The sequence below is a fragment of the Anopheles aquasalis genome, chromosome 3 (assembly GCF_943734665.1).
Source record: "Anopheles aquasalis chromosome 3, idAnoAquaMG_Q_19, whole genome shotgun sequence".
Lineage (NCBI taxonomy): Eukaryota > Metazoa > Arthropoda > Insecta > Diptera > Culicidae > Anopheles > Anopheles aquasalis.
In genome coordinates, this window is record NC_064878.1 from 26,960,815 (window position 1) to 26,974,095 (window position 13,281).

Sequence of the window (13,281 nt, forward strand, 5' to 3'; positions counted from 1 at the left end):
GTTCCTGGCCGCCTACTACGTGAGCCTCCATTCCGTGCACTGAAGAGGAGGCATCTGGGATGATTTATGACTGATCCACCGACGGCAGAGGCCGAAAAGAGGGACTAATCAAAAATTGAAAACAGCAACACTAGTGAGCTATTGGTGTCCTCGCACCCCCCCCCCCCCCCCCCTGGGGGGATAATGAGAGGACCTTGAAATGGTTCCATCAACTCGAACGATGAACTCGTCGCTTCGCTCTTTCAACAAACATCAAGGCTCGGTAACGGTTGAATAGTTAGGTTGGAAAATGTATTCCTGGCATCACGGTGAGTGCGTACGTCACAGTGGCAGTGACGATACAAATTACAATTCCCTGTTTTAGGACCACTCCACACCCACGTTCCGTCCGGGGTCATTCGGTGAAGGAATGTTGACCAAGGACCACTGCCTCCACTCTCCAACTTCAACGCATATGTTTATCCATCCGTTCGACCATTAGCAATCGAGATAGTTGGCACGGTGGGCATCCGGTAGCAGTAGCAGTAGCAGTAGTAGTAGTAGTAGTTGGGAGTCCGAGAAAGTCCCGACCAGAAAACGGCAACGTTTGCCATCGGTTCGGTCGGTTCGGTCCCGTACTCAATCGCTGCTTGTTCATTCGAGCAAAACTTTGTCTTTTGCTGTCGTTTTACTTGTGGGTGGGTGTGTTGAGGACACCTAGGAGCGTACATGCACGTGGATCTCGACACTGTTTGCATAGCTGATGTGCTTTATTGATTTTCCTCCCGTGCCATCCCGTGCTGACCTAGCATCCTCCCTGGACCAGGGCCCGACCTGGGCCTGGGCCTGGTCAGATGGCAAACACAAATCGTTCCCGCCGCTTCAAGGATGGCTGCCAAGAACAGAGAGCGCCTCGGCACAGAAAGGTCTTTTGATTGACTTTGGAAAAGAACTTCTGATTCTTCGCAGATCGCAGGCAGGCCGGCCGGCCGGCTGGTCGGTCGGTCTGTCATTTGCTGAGTTTCTTCTCGTCTAGTTCATCAATCGTAAGAGTTCCAGAGGATGGACCAGAGAGTGGTGGCCAACAGCCGACGGTCTGTCGTCTCAAGAAGAGGAGAACACGAACCATCCCTCTATAGCCCCCGAGGGGATCGGTGAACTAAGGAATATAATTATTCCATCAAATGGCTACAAACTATGGTTTAATTAAAATCCTACCTGTGCGCCCAGGACAGGACAAGTAATACCCCGTAGGCACACAGCGTGGCGGTCGCGCTCGAAACCCCTCGGAAGCTGCAACCGACGGGAGCGCTCCTGCGGTGTCCCCCCGGTGTCGACGACTTGGGTTCCAATGAGCAGGGAAAAAGCACACAGGGAGTGTGCTCACACCGAGACAAGTAAGTAACATCTGTGGCACAAGGTGCCACCGCTGACACTGTTCAAGATTATTACGCAGCCCTCCCGCTCCCTCGAGGGGAAGGAGGAGAAGAAGAAAGACACGGCAGGCAGAGCGAGCAGTTACAGATCGTTTCCAATGGCCGTAATGGTGGGGCACTCGGGGAGACAAGGGCACGGTTTGAAACGCAAAGTCAAAAGTGTAATTCATAACTTTTGCCACGCGAGCTGCCAGCGTTCTGCCAAGAGGCAACCCCACCGGGGCCTGGAAAAGATAAGGGTTGTGGTGCACTCCCTCTGCCCGTGCCCGGTGTGCGAGTGGTACGCTCATTTTAATTCTCCAAAATTTAATAAGATAACACGATAAAATTAATAACGACAGCGTGTCCTGACAATTTGGAACTACGCCGCCTACGGGGTGGAGGGGTTTGCTCGAGATGGGATGATTAATTATGCGTCGTTTATTAAAAATCGGGTTTATCCGACCGCCAAGCCCGGTGTAGAAGGTGGTACAGGAGAAGGTCAAAGCTGGAAAGCGTTTTACATGATTTACGATGAAGATGCACAGGGTTCTAAGTAGCTTCTTCTGGCGGGAATAGCAGAAAGATGATCTTTCGACACCATCAGGCATCCAGGATGGTCTGTCATTCGAACTGTGTTACTGGATTTTCTCGGGGGGTGGAAATCGAGCCAAGAAGGGGGAGAAAACCCTCCACTGTTAACCAGGTACCGCAGCACCCAGGATCACTGTGTTACTAATCGAAAGCATAACAAAACCGAAACTTTTTACCACCCTTTCCAAACGGCCCAACCCCGCTGGATCGCTGTCGCATCCCCTTTAGTGCAGGCCCTACCTCGTATTCGCTCCCCCTCCCCCAAAAAAAAAAACTGGGAATAATTAAGGGTTACGGCTGGTTGGCGGTTTTTGGGCACCGGGAAAAGTTTTCCAGTGACAGGCCGCGAGATGAGAGGAGCGCAATTGGCTTTCGGCTGGCGACCGTACCACAATCCACGGTGCTGCATGGTTGCAAAAACCCCTCTCGCTCCCCAAAAGAACTCAGTTTGTTTAGTAACCCTTTTCCCTCTGGTTCTCTCCCCGCGCAGGGGCCGTACCCTATTGGTGCCCCCCCACCCCTGGTGTTACCTGTGCTACCGGAGGTTAATTGCGTTTGTTTGTTTGACTTTTGTGACTTTTGCCCGAACCGAGCGAGCTCACTCACTTGTTTATCGAATACCATTTTGGGCTGTGCGCCAGTAAGGAGTGGAAGGGGGTGCGGGGGGGAGGATTGTTTTCCGCCATTGTTGTTGTTTCGGGTGTTTCTTTTCTCCGAGCACCTCTTTGCTCTCGGTGGTCGCAGCAACAGCAACATCGAAAGCGCCAGATCGGGTCTCGTGTTTCCCTTCGCGGTACCGGCCTATAACCGGCGGTAACCACCCCTGGTACGCAATCCGTGGGGGTCTGGCTGGCACTTAAACACACGATGGTCTGGGCTGGCGAGCTGGCGGAAGGGCAACTGCGCCATGCGCTAGGGATAAGTTAACGAGGATAAACGAACGGTATACCCTTAGAGGACATTGTTTCTCCTGATTTTTTTTTCTTCTTTCGCCCAGAAACGAGACGCTGCTTCCACGGCAAAACAGCACTGGAGAACATGTGCAGCGGTTTTTTTTTTTTTTTGAGACGAACCGTTTTCGCTGTGTATGGACGCTTGGACGGAGTTACGGCGTGACGAGCTAGACAAACAGACGCACAAACCGAACGTGAAGGCTCGCGCTCGCGCTGTACATGTTCCCCGGAATGGCTGTTTCCAGTTTCCCTTCACCAGCATCCTCCGACGGTGTAATCTGCCAATTACACTGATGCTGGAACAGATCAGAGCGTCTTCACGGGCACTCATGCACGAGCGTGGAAAGCAATGTGATAGGATTATTAAATGTTTGCAGCCGGAGCATGTGTTGGATAGTATGTAGGCAGTAATTTGTATTCGCACGGCTCATTGTCAGCAATCACGAATCCGGCGTGTAACACTAGAGTACGCGCCATGAGGAACGGATTCCGGGAACCTGCCCTTAAACATCCATCAGCTTTAAGCAGTGTTTCATATGGCAAATGGTATGCAAGACAAAGTAACGCGTGTGGATACAGATTTAATCATTAATTTCCTAGAATAAGGATACGATCCGACAGAGTCATTTCTATTCAAATCTGGATACACTGATAACAAGAGAATGGAATGCTTTATCTTTACGAATATCAACTGGTTTTTTTTCTACCGAATTCAAGTTCAAGTGTTGATCCATCGTTCGTTTCGTTTCTATCGCTTCACAAGTGATAACAATGCAGCCATTAGTGGCGGAGTTCCAAGAAGGTAAATTTGTCGAAAACAGCCCGTATTTTGTAGCTTCCTCAAACGTATCTTGGAATTCCATCTGTTCTGATCTGATCCGTTCCATTAGTGGAATTAACAATCGGTAATTTCTTCAGAATACAATCTCGAAAGTAATATGCTGTTTTTTTTTTGGAAACACGTTCAAAAGGGGCACAAATTCGAATCAAGCTAATCCTAGATAACAAAAAGACGATTGCTAACATTCCAGATGCAACCTCGCATGCGTTTCCGCATAAACTGTTGAAAGTGTAGTTCAATTTAATAATCTCTAGAACACTAAAAGAAAAACGAGCAAAAGGTAGGCATGTTCTATGTAATTTTATTCTATGCATGTGTTGGAATTGCAGATTGGTAATCTATCTGCAACGACGGTAGTGTTCGAAAAAAAAATGAATGAAGAAACATTTTTTCCACATTTCAAAAATTCCCCACATAATAGAGTTTGACACCCCTGAGTTTTTTTGCGATTTAAATTACTATTCCAAACCCCTAAAAGTACCGGTTACCTGGCGCCTCCATCATCGGCTTTTCTGCGACAAAACTAAATCATTTCGTTTTCCCGGCGCGGCGACCAATACTGGAATTGCCTTTACCTCTCCTGCAAACGACCAGTGGCACTGGTTGGACTTTGCTGGGAAAAAGGCCAATTTAATATTGTCATGGACCTCCAAATTATGTGGTGAAATGGCTGGGGGACTGGCTGGTACTTTAATCTGCGGCCTGTTAAACGATTTTGAGACCCCTGCATTAAACCATAATATCCGTTTTTGGTATAAACTTTATTGGAACCATTCGAGCGTAAGCTTTTCCTCATAAACTGTTGTAAGTGTAGTTTAATTTATTTCACTCTATAAAGCATTCACGACCTCGTTCACACTGCAAGATTAAAAGAATAACACGCAAAAGGTAGGTATGAAGAATTGCATTTTTTATGGTTCAATTACTACAAAAAAACAATGCCAGAATGCTAGTTTCTAAGGCAGTACTATTATTGTAGTAGGAACAGTTCGTGTGTTCGAAACAGATGACATCGGTCGTTAGATCGTTCGTCAAAGCGACCAAAAAATTAGGCAGCTCCATTGAATGGTTTTCTAGAAACTCGTGGTTTTCTAGCTGAAAACCAACATCAAAGGGAAAACATGTAGCTACAAAAATCCCGGAAGCGCCCTTGACATGAGTGATTCGGTCGCAATACAGGTTCCTGGCACTAGCTGAATGGCAAATGCAAAACGATTGACTTCAAGCCATCCAAAGTTCATAATAAAAAATGGGAGAGAAACCAAAAAAAATTCTTACCTAGTACTCCCGTCTGTGTTCTACCAGCTCGTATCTAGGAGCATTCGAGGAAACTACTAAACAACTCCCTACCCAGAGCCCAGGCCCAGGCGAACATGGGGAGGTCTTTGGGAAACCTTTTCAATTAACATTGCCAGCAACTGTCCCGGGTATCAGTGGGTCGAGTGTTCATTTTCCTAATTTCACTTTTCTGCCAAAAAACGACCAAAAAAAACGACCCTCGGGGCCTTGGCTGTTCTGTTCGACGAAGCAAAAAGCAATCAATAAATCAGCTAAAGCTTCTGTAAAGTATTGATTAGTCGTTGGTACTGTTGATGATGCTGCTGCTGCACATACTGTGGGCTTCCTCAACAAAGCGATGCTGATTCCTGGCCTTTGTGCTCGGTATACTCCCTGTTTTGATCGATTTTTGCCAACGATCAAAGCCGGGACGATTCATTACAACATTCTGTTTGATGAGATAACGCGCGTTCGCTCGAACTGTTGATTCATTTTCCTTTTTCTCTCTCTCTCTGTCTCTGACACAGGAATGTGTGAATGCAAATACCTTTACACCAACCGTAAGCCATCGATAAATACAAACTCCCATAAAAGATAATTCTTTGAAATAACCAGCCCGATGGTCTTACACTACGAGGAAAAACGTCCATTACATCAGCACACGTTTGCACTCGAAACAAACACCTCGCACCTCGCTCCATTGTCCGGCTGCGTTCGGTAGAAATCCATAATCGACACAAAAAGGACCTCTCGAAGCCCACTCCTGGCCACTGCCGGTGAACGTTAACGGTTGAGGAAGCTATAAATGCTCACACACTGCATCGTGTCCGCTGAACATTATTCGCAACAAAACAGAGCCGTTACGTGAGGCCCCCCTCCTCCCCCTGGCCTCCCGAAGCCACCGCCGCGATAAGCCGCGTACGTGACGCGTGAAGAGAGTCTCACAGTCTTTCCCGCCACGCCACGGTGCCATCCATAAGCGCTACACCATAACGGTGCAACTCTCGAACGTGCGCCTGAAGTGCCCGAGCATATGATTTCAGATTTTTCCATCCATTTTCGGTTCACTTCGGAGCGAACAGAAGGAGCAGAGGAAAAGGAGGGGGAAAAAAATGGGGCAAATCACGAGAACACTTGATTCCTTACTGTCCCCGTCGCCGCCGTCGGTTTGTCACACGGCGCAAGAACTGGTAGAGACCCAGCTAGTCTCCGAGCCAGAGGTTGAGCGAGAAGCTCCCGAGCAAATGGTGCAATTATTCGGTCCGCTCCATTTAGCATATTAATAATCTACGTTTGGCACGAAGGAACTCGGCACCGAGAGACGGGGGCGTCACGCGTATTAGTGCACGCCAAGGAGTCGGGAGGGCGCACAAAAATGGTGAATATCTCTCTCGCCCGCTCTCTGCTGCTGCGGGAGTGCACGCGCGCCCGACACACCGAGGAGGAAATAAAAATTCTGCTCCATAAATATTCTGGCCACCTTTCCTCTACCTTCACCAACACGCTACCGAGCGACCAGCAAGTGACCAAGTGGCCAACTTCTGTTCTTCTGTGGAGTGGCTTCCTCGGCAGTGGCAAACCAAGCCAGCAATCCAGTGAAAACTCCCCCGCGAACCGGTACTGGGGGCCATTTACCTCTGGCTAGTTGGCACTCTCTCTCTCTCTCTCTCTTTATCTCTTCCTTTCTCTCTCTCTCTCTCTCTCACTCGCTGTGTCAAGTGAAGCCACGCCAGCCACAGATGGTGTGTGTCATTAAACTTGCAAAAACGGAAAACCTTATCGAATGATGAAGCCGGAGGCAGGGAAAGAGTCGGTTGGGGGGCCACTCCGCTCCTTTCCGTCCGTCGACACTTTCCGGCGGCACCGCCACTGCTGGTGCCGGAAGGAAGTGGTAATTTGTTCTAAATTTTGCCTGTTTCTTAACCGAAATCAACCGGGTCCGGGTCCGGGACCGGCAGCGGCAGGCAAACAAGCGATAAAACAAGTCGCCAAACCGTGGTCGCCAGCTACTATGCGGAACGGTACCGGTTTAACCCAAGGTTGCTTGCATATTCCGCTTGCTCGCTTGCTTCGTGCTGCCCGGTTGTGTCTTCATGGGAGCAATCACGGATGCGGCCTGGCCTGGCCTGGTCTGGCCGCATAGAAATGCGACAGAAGTGAGCAGAAGCAACAACACCAACAACGACGACGACGACGACAACAAATTAAGAGCACGGACCCCGCATTCTAGCATGCACTTCTCCGCCTCCGGTTCTATCAATTCGACATTAAACTTCTCGTCTCGCTGCATTCGTTTTTGGTCAAGGCAGTAAATGAGATGGCCGGCTACCTCCGACCAGGCCACAGGGTGACAGCTGCGACACGGTTGCAAGCGAACGAACGAACGAACGGCGAGTCGGCACTCGGCCCAACCCACCGGAAGTGCATTTCGGAAATTAAATCATAACGAATGCGGGGAGCGGAAGGTGTGGGCTGTGTGTCCGTGCATTACGTGCCACTTGGGGACCATTATACCGGCCCCGTGGTGGAGAACGGGGGGTGGCATTGCATTTACTAAATAGAAAGTGGTTTTTCGGGGAACAGATACACAACCGAAAGAGACAGGGGATGTCCACTTGAACGGTATGGCTCTTACGGGAATTGAATCTAAATGTTTGTTCTGCCATTCGGCAACAAAAAAAAATAGAGAGAGAGAGAGATCGTGCACAGCCACACGACGCACGTGTCACGGTCTATCTGGTTGGACGAGCGACCATAACTAGCTTGCGCTAACTAGCCTAACTGTAGTGTCGGCAAAGCTACCTAGGGGTAGCTTTTTCAGCATATTGGCATTTGTTGGTACGGGTGAAAAGGCGTAAGAGTTGTGCTTGATAAAGGGATCAGTACTTCCGCCAGCAACCGTAATTGGGAGGGAACTTTATGGTGGCCGCCGGTGGTGCAGCTGAGCGAACGTGTCCTGAGAGGTTTACATCCAAGAGTATCCTGAATAGCGTTGGGCAGATGAAGAGTTGGTTGCATTGCATAACTAGAGCAGGACAATAGTTTCCATTTTCTTTAAATCCATTGGCATTAATTCAGTCAGTATTATTGAATTGCTTTATTGAAAATCGAGTCACAATGGATTTCACATGATTGCTAAAAATAGGAATTAATATTCGATTGCAAATTACTTTCAAAGAAGACAGAAAATGGATATTTTTATAGCAAAATCTTTGGTGATAAGAAAAGTATTCAGCACAAAGATTGTTAACGAAACAAGATCTGGTTATAGTCATTAGTGATAATTATTGATGCGTTTGGAACAAACTTTGATGGTCCGGAAATGAGTAATACTATTCCATCTTTTATTACGCCTGGCACTCAATTCAATCAATACGCATTATTCTTTAAGTGATGTTCAGATTCTATGAGTAATATTGGCATAATCGGTCAGATATTGCGTCATTACCAAGTTAAATAATACATATTTTTACATATTTTTTATAGTTTGTGAAAAACAGTTCAGCAAATAAAGATTTTGATTTTTGCTTAGCATTCGCATGTTACAGATTTATGGTCATTTTCTATGCGCATGTTTATAATATCATCAAAGATAAAATAAAAAATCTCCATTTCCACGAAAGCAAAAAGAAAAAGTTCGATGCAAAGGATCCGACAAAAACATATTTTTTCCCAAAACTCCTTTCTATTGTTTCAAAAATGCAATGCATTTCTTATAATTTACTGATACCACATAAAAGCCCTTATGAGCCCACCATATGATTTGCCCATTCAAATGCGGTTCATCAAATGCTGAAAGAAAATCCATAAGGTGGTAACACCCCAAAAAGGAAAATCTCTTTCCTTACGATTTGCGCGTTCCCAAAGCCAATTACACTCGGAAACAATCGCTGAACAACACCCGATTGAAATCCGCCCCAAAAAAGGCACCCCGCCACTATCCATCAATCAGTCTCGATACGTCCCAGTCCCAGTCGTCCGTCAAGGATCCAAGGGTTTCCTGTCTCGAAATGAACAAAAGCGGCCCATTGCGCGGGGACAACAGCATGTGCACCATCGAGGCAAATCGAGATCAGGCACGGCATCCATGGGTTCGCGTTTGGAGGCGCCATTAGCGTGGCCGCTACACATTTTGGTATGCCCGCCTGCCTGGATTTCCCTGGAACTGCTGGCAGTGCTCACCGATGCTGCCTGTGGTGTGCTGTTGCTGTTGCTGTTTGTCTTGAAATTAAATTTGGAGTTCCAACGCTGGCGCTAGCTCCCCCACTCCGCATCCAGCACCCAGTGACCGTCTGTCATCTATGGCCGCGTGACGTCAAAGCGATGGCGAAATGTCAACTGGTTGTGCGTTGTGGTTCTTGCGTTCGGTTCGTTCGGAGGATCCTTCCAAGCAACAGACGACTGCAGACGACCTCCAGGGGATCGAGCTTCAGCTTGTGGCTACGACTAGGACTCAACCATTGACTTCCTTCCCTCTCGGTTTGTATGTGTGCTGTGGCGCGACGCACTAACGAGAGGATGAGGATCGCACCACTGTCGACCGTGTATTGGACTTGGCGTTGGCTTCAGAGAGAGAGAGAGAGAAGGGGATCGGTTGGCCATGCGAACACACATATTCGCATTTCAATAATTACATTCAACGAACTCAACTCCTCCACCACACCGAGCGGTCGCTCATGTTCATGTTGTCCTCTCGCTTGGCGTGTGTGCGGATTTTTTTTTTTTTCGTATAACCAGCACGAGAAAGGTTAACAGCGAAATGGGCAAAGTGGAAGCAAACGAAGCGAAAGGATGAGAATTAAAGTGAAGCAGCACCGCACATATTGTCCTGTTGCCTCGTGTGTGTCCTCGTGGCGCGCTTGTCGAGCGTAGGAGATAACGACAAAGAAGAAACAAACAAACGAACGAAGCAGCATTGTAGCAGAGCTGGTCCCGGGCGCAACACACTCCGAGACTCCGAGACAAAGTTTAATTTAAACTTATCACTCGCGTGGGGATATCCTTTCTATCTCTCTCTCGTTCGCTCGCTCGCTCGCTCGGTGGCCCTCGCCAATGGAGCAAATGGAGTTCGGTGTCGACCCTGCAGGGCCGCCGGCAAAATCGACACACGTGAATGGTGATTGCACACGATCCCCGCGACCTGTGGTACGTGCTTCCTTTTCTCGGCAACGGGCAAATAGGACGCACCAACAGTGCGCCGCGAGATCGAAAAGAGAATAAAAGGCATCAGCGGGCCACCTGGTGGCGTTTGTCGTCGCCGGCCCCGAATCGAGACATCATGTGGAGCATACAATCATAATTGGAGGTACTTTTGGTCCTGGTGCCAGTGGAAGGTAACTTCTTGTAACCGTAAGTTTGTCAATCTTCTTCCCTCGCTCACTTCTATTCCCTGGGAGTCGTTGCCTGAACCGGCTAAACCGTGTGGCCCGGGTTTTCAGCTGATTAAACCTCGCTCACCGCTAAACCGATAAACTGATTACGCGCCCTTGTCGCGTCGAGCGAGCGAACGAGCGTTTTGTTGCGAAACTATGTTTTCAGGGGGAGAACGATTTTTGGGAAAAATTTAAAAGTTTTTCCCCCAAAAACCATCGAAGGAGCCCCGTAACGGTGTTTGTTTGAGCGAAAAATTGTTTCCGCTCCCTACTGGCTGGCCGGTAGCTGAGAAGGTGCTGGGAAGATGCCCCGGAAGATGGAAGCCTGGACCAAAAAACCTATGATAGACGATTGCTGATGGTTCCACGGGCAATAATCATAATTCACCGGTGGCCAACGAACAGCAGAGCAGCAGGAGTGAGCGTGAGCGAAAGCTCAAAAATAGCGTTCGGCCATTAGCGCCATAAATGGGCACCGAGACCAACCAGGGGCCCAGTGCCCATAACTTTTGGTACTGGCGGCGGTGGCGGCGGTGGCGGCCGGTGCTGGTGCCGAGTGCCCAAGTCATAAAAGCTGCACGCCCGACCGGCCAGCCAATGACGACGACGACGGCTAGGAAACTTTCGCCATTGATGCTGCTGCTGCTGCAGCATCGCGGAGGCGGCGCATACATAATTTAGCGAAAGTTTTCCAAAATCACATTTCGACCCCCCCCCCCCCCCCCCCTTTCCGTCCGCTAACTCCCTTCGAGCGTCTTGAAATCTCGTGAAGATGAAAAAATGGAAAAAATTTAAACAGAAAAACCACGAAGCACCATTATGCTAGCTGACTGGCGAGGCTATGCCACGCGAAAGGGCAACCCCGGTCCCCGGTAAAACACATCGTAAATGATGAATGTTAAGATGTTTCAAATACACAGAATACCCAAACACTGCCTCTGTTGCGAGGAATTTTCCAAATTGTTTCACGAAACACGTGTGCGCGTGTATGGGTGTGCGACCAGAGAAACGATTTCTGGGATTTTCTGGGAAGTCCGGAACCTGGCTGAAAGACAACCACCATTCGCTCCGAATGTTCGATGTCCTGACGCCCGCGCGCGACACACAAAGAATCCCCACGCCGAGAAACAATTGGCTCCGGCCAATATCGTACGTGTGCTGTGTAATGTGCTGGTTGTGTGCTCGAGCAGAGAACTTCGTTTGTTCGTTTGTACCGAGAAATGGCAGAGGTACTCGTCGCAGTTCCCACGTACGCAGCAGCAGCAGCAGCAGTATAGTTGCGCAATCTGTTCCGACGCGACTCCAACTCGCCAGCAGCTGTTTGTAATCGGCCTCGGTTGGAGATTGTGCCTGGGACCTTGTGCTGCTCCAAAGGGCTGGGAGAGAAATGGAAAGAGAGAGAGAGAGTGTGGTCCCAAACGGGGTTTAATTACAATTATTAAATTTTCTCCAACGGAACACTTGTGTTCCTGGCATGTGTTCCCGGACCTTCTAGGACCTTCGTTCCCGCTATCCGGACCGGCAAAGACCGGGGATTCCGAGAGGGTTCTAGAAGGTCGGGTGCACGCGGTACACGATGAGCAATAAGACAGAGACACAGTTTCGTATGTCTTCATTGCTTCCCTTGAGCTTTTTGGATCTCGCATCTCACGCTGCTGCTCGTTCGAGCTTCCTCCACTGCGGAAGGTGCTGCCGATGCGATTTGATACGATGGAGAAAAATTACCATCATCAGTATAGAAGATCGCGACGAGTAGGAACTGGAAGGGAAGTGGATGAAGAAATGGCAAGGCAGGAAAAGAAGAAGGATGCTTTTTATCCAACCATCCAAACGGACTGGGACACACGGGGGGGAGCGCACTGTACTGTAGGGAGTACTTCCTGGTGACAAACGATCAGCTGCTAAGTATAGCGAGTTCTATTAATTTCGCTGTCAGATCAGACCGGACGTTGTCGACAACGTGGGCCGTCGCAATGTTTGCTCGTCACGTGGTAGCTTCAATCCTTTTTTGTTCACCCGCCTCGGAACGGTGAAAATTACATCCGGACCGCAGCCACCGGAGCCAATAATGGTTCCCGTTACGTCTCTCTATCTCCGGTGAAGTTATTGGACACTTCATTGCGTGTTGTCTATGCGATCTGTAGTTCCACCGACCGAAGGGCGGGAGTAATGTTTTCGTCGACACAAAAGTGCACCTGATATGGAAGCATCAGCAGCCAATAAGCAATCGTCTCCCGGTCCGTTTGCCGATGCATTCCGTTTCGAATTGCCGTTCCCGGAAGCGGAACACAATTTACGGTTGCACCCGTTTAGCTAAACGGTTGGTCGCAACTTTGTTTCCTTCCAATTCCCAGGCCCCCTGGGAGTGCAACTTTTGTTCCCCTTTTTTCTCCTTTTCACACCGGGGGGAAAGAGAAGGTAAGTTTTCCACCTTACCCTGGCTGGACGGATGGAACGATGGATAAAGTTGCGGGCTATCGACGAGACCGATCAGGGTCGCTTTTTGCTGCTGCTGCTGCTGCTACTGGTTCGAGGAGGAATACGGGACCTTCCCTCTCTTCCTTGGCAATTGATGCACGGCATTAGTATTGATGTTTCACTCGTAAGTAGTTTCTGTGTTCTGCGTCTGCTTCTTCCACTTCCGGAGCGCCAACAGGCGGTACGTTTGATCGAGCGAATGATCGTCGAGGTAGCGCCCGACAACACTACGCGCTGGAAGGAAGCTTACATCAAACTTTGGCCCATCCGAGCATGTCGCACAAGTGAGGAGAGGTAGAGGAAGCAACCGGGAGTCAGCATACGGCCAAGTAAATATAGTTTCGTTGGCTTCGTTGATTGAAATTGATCGA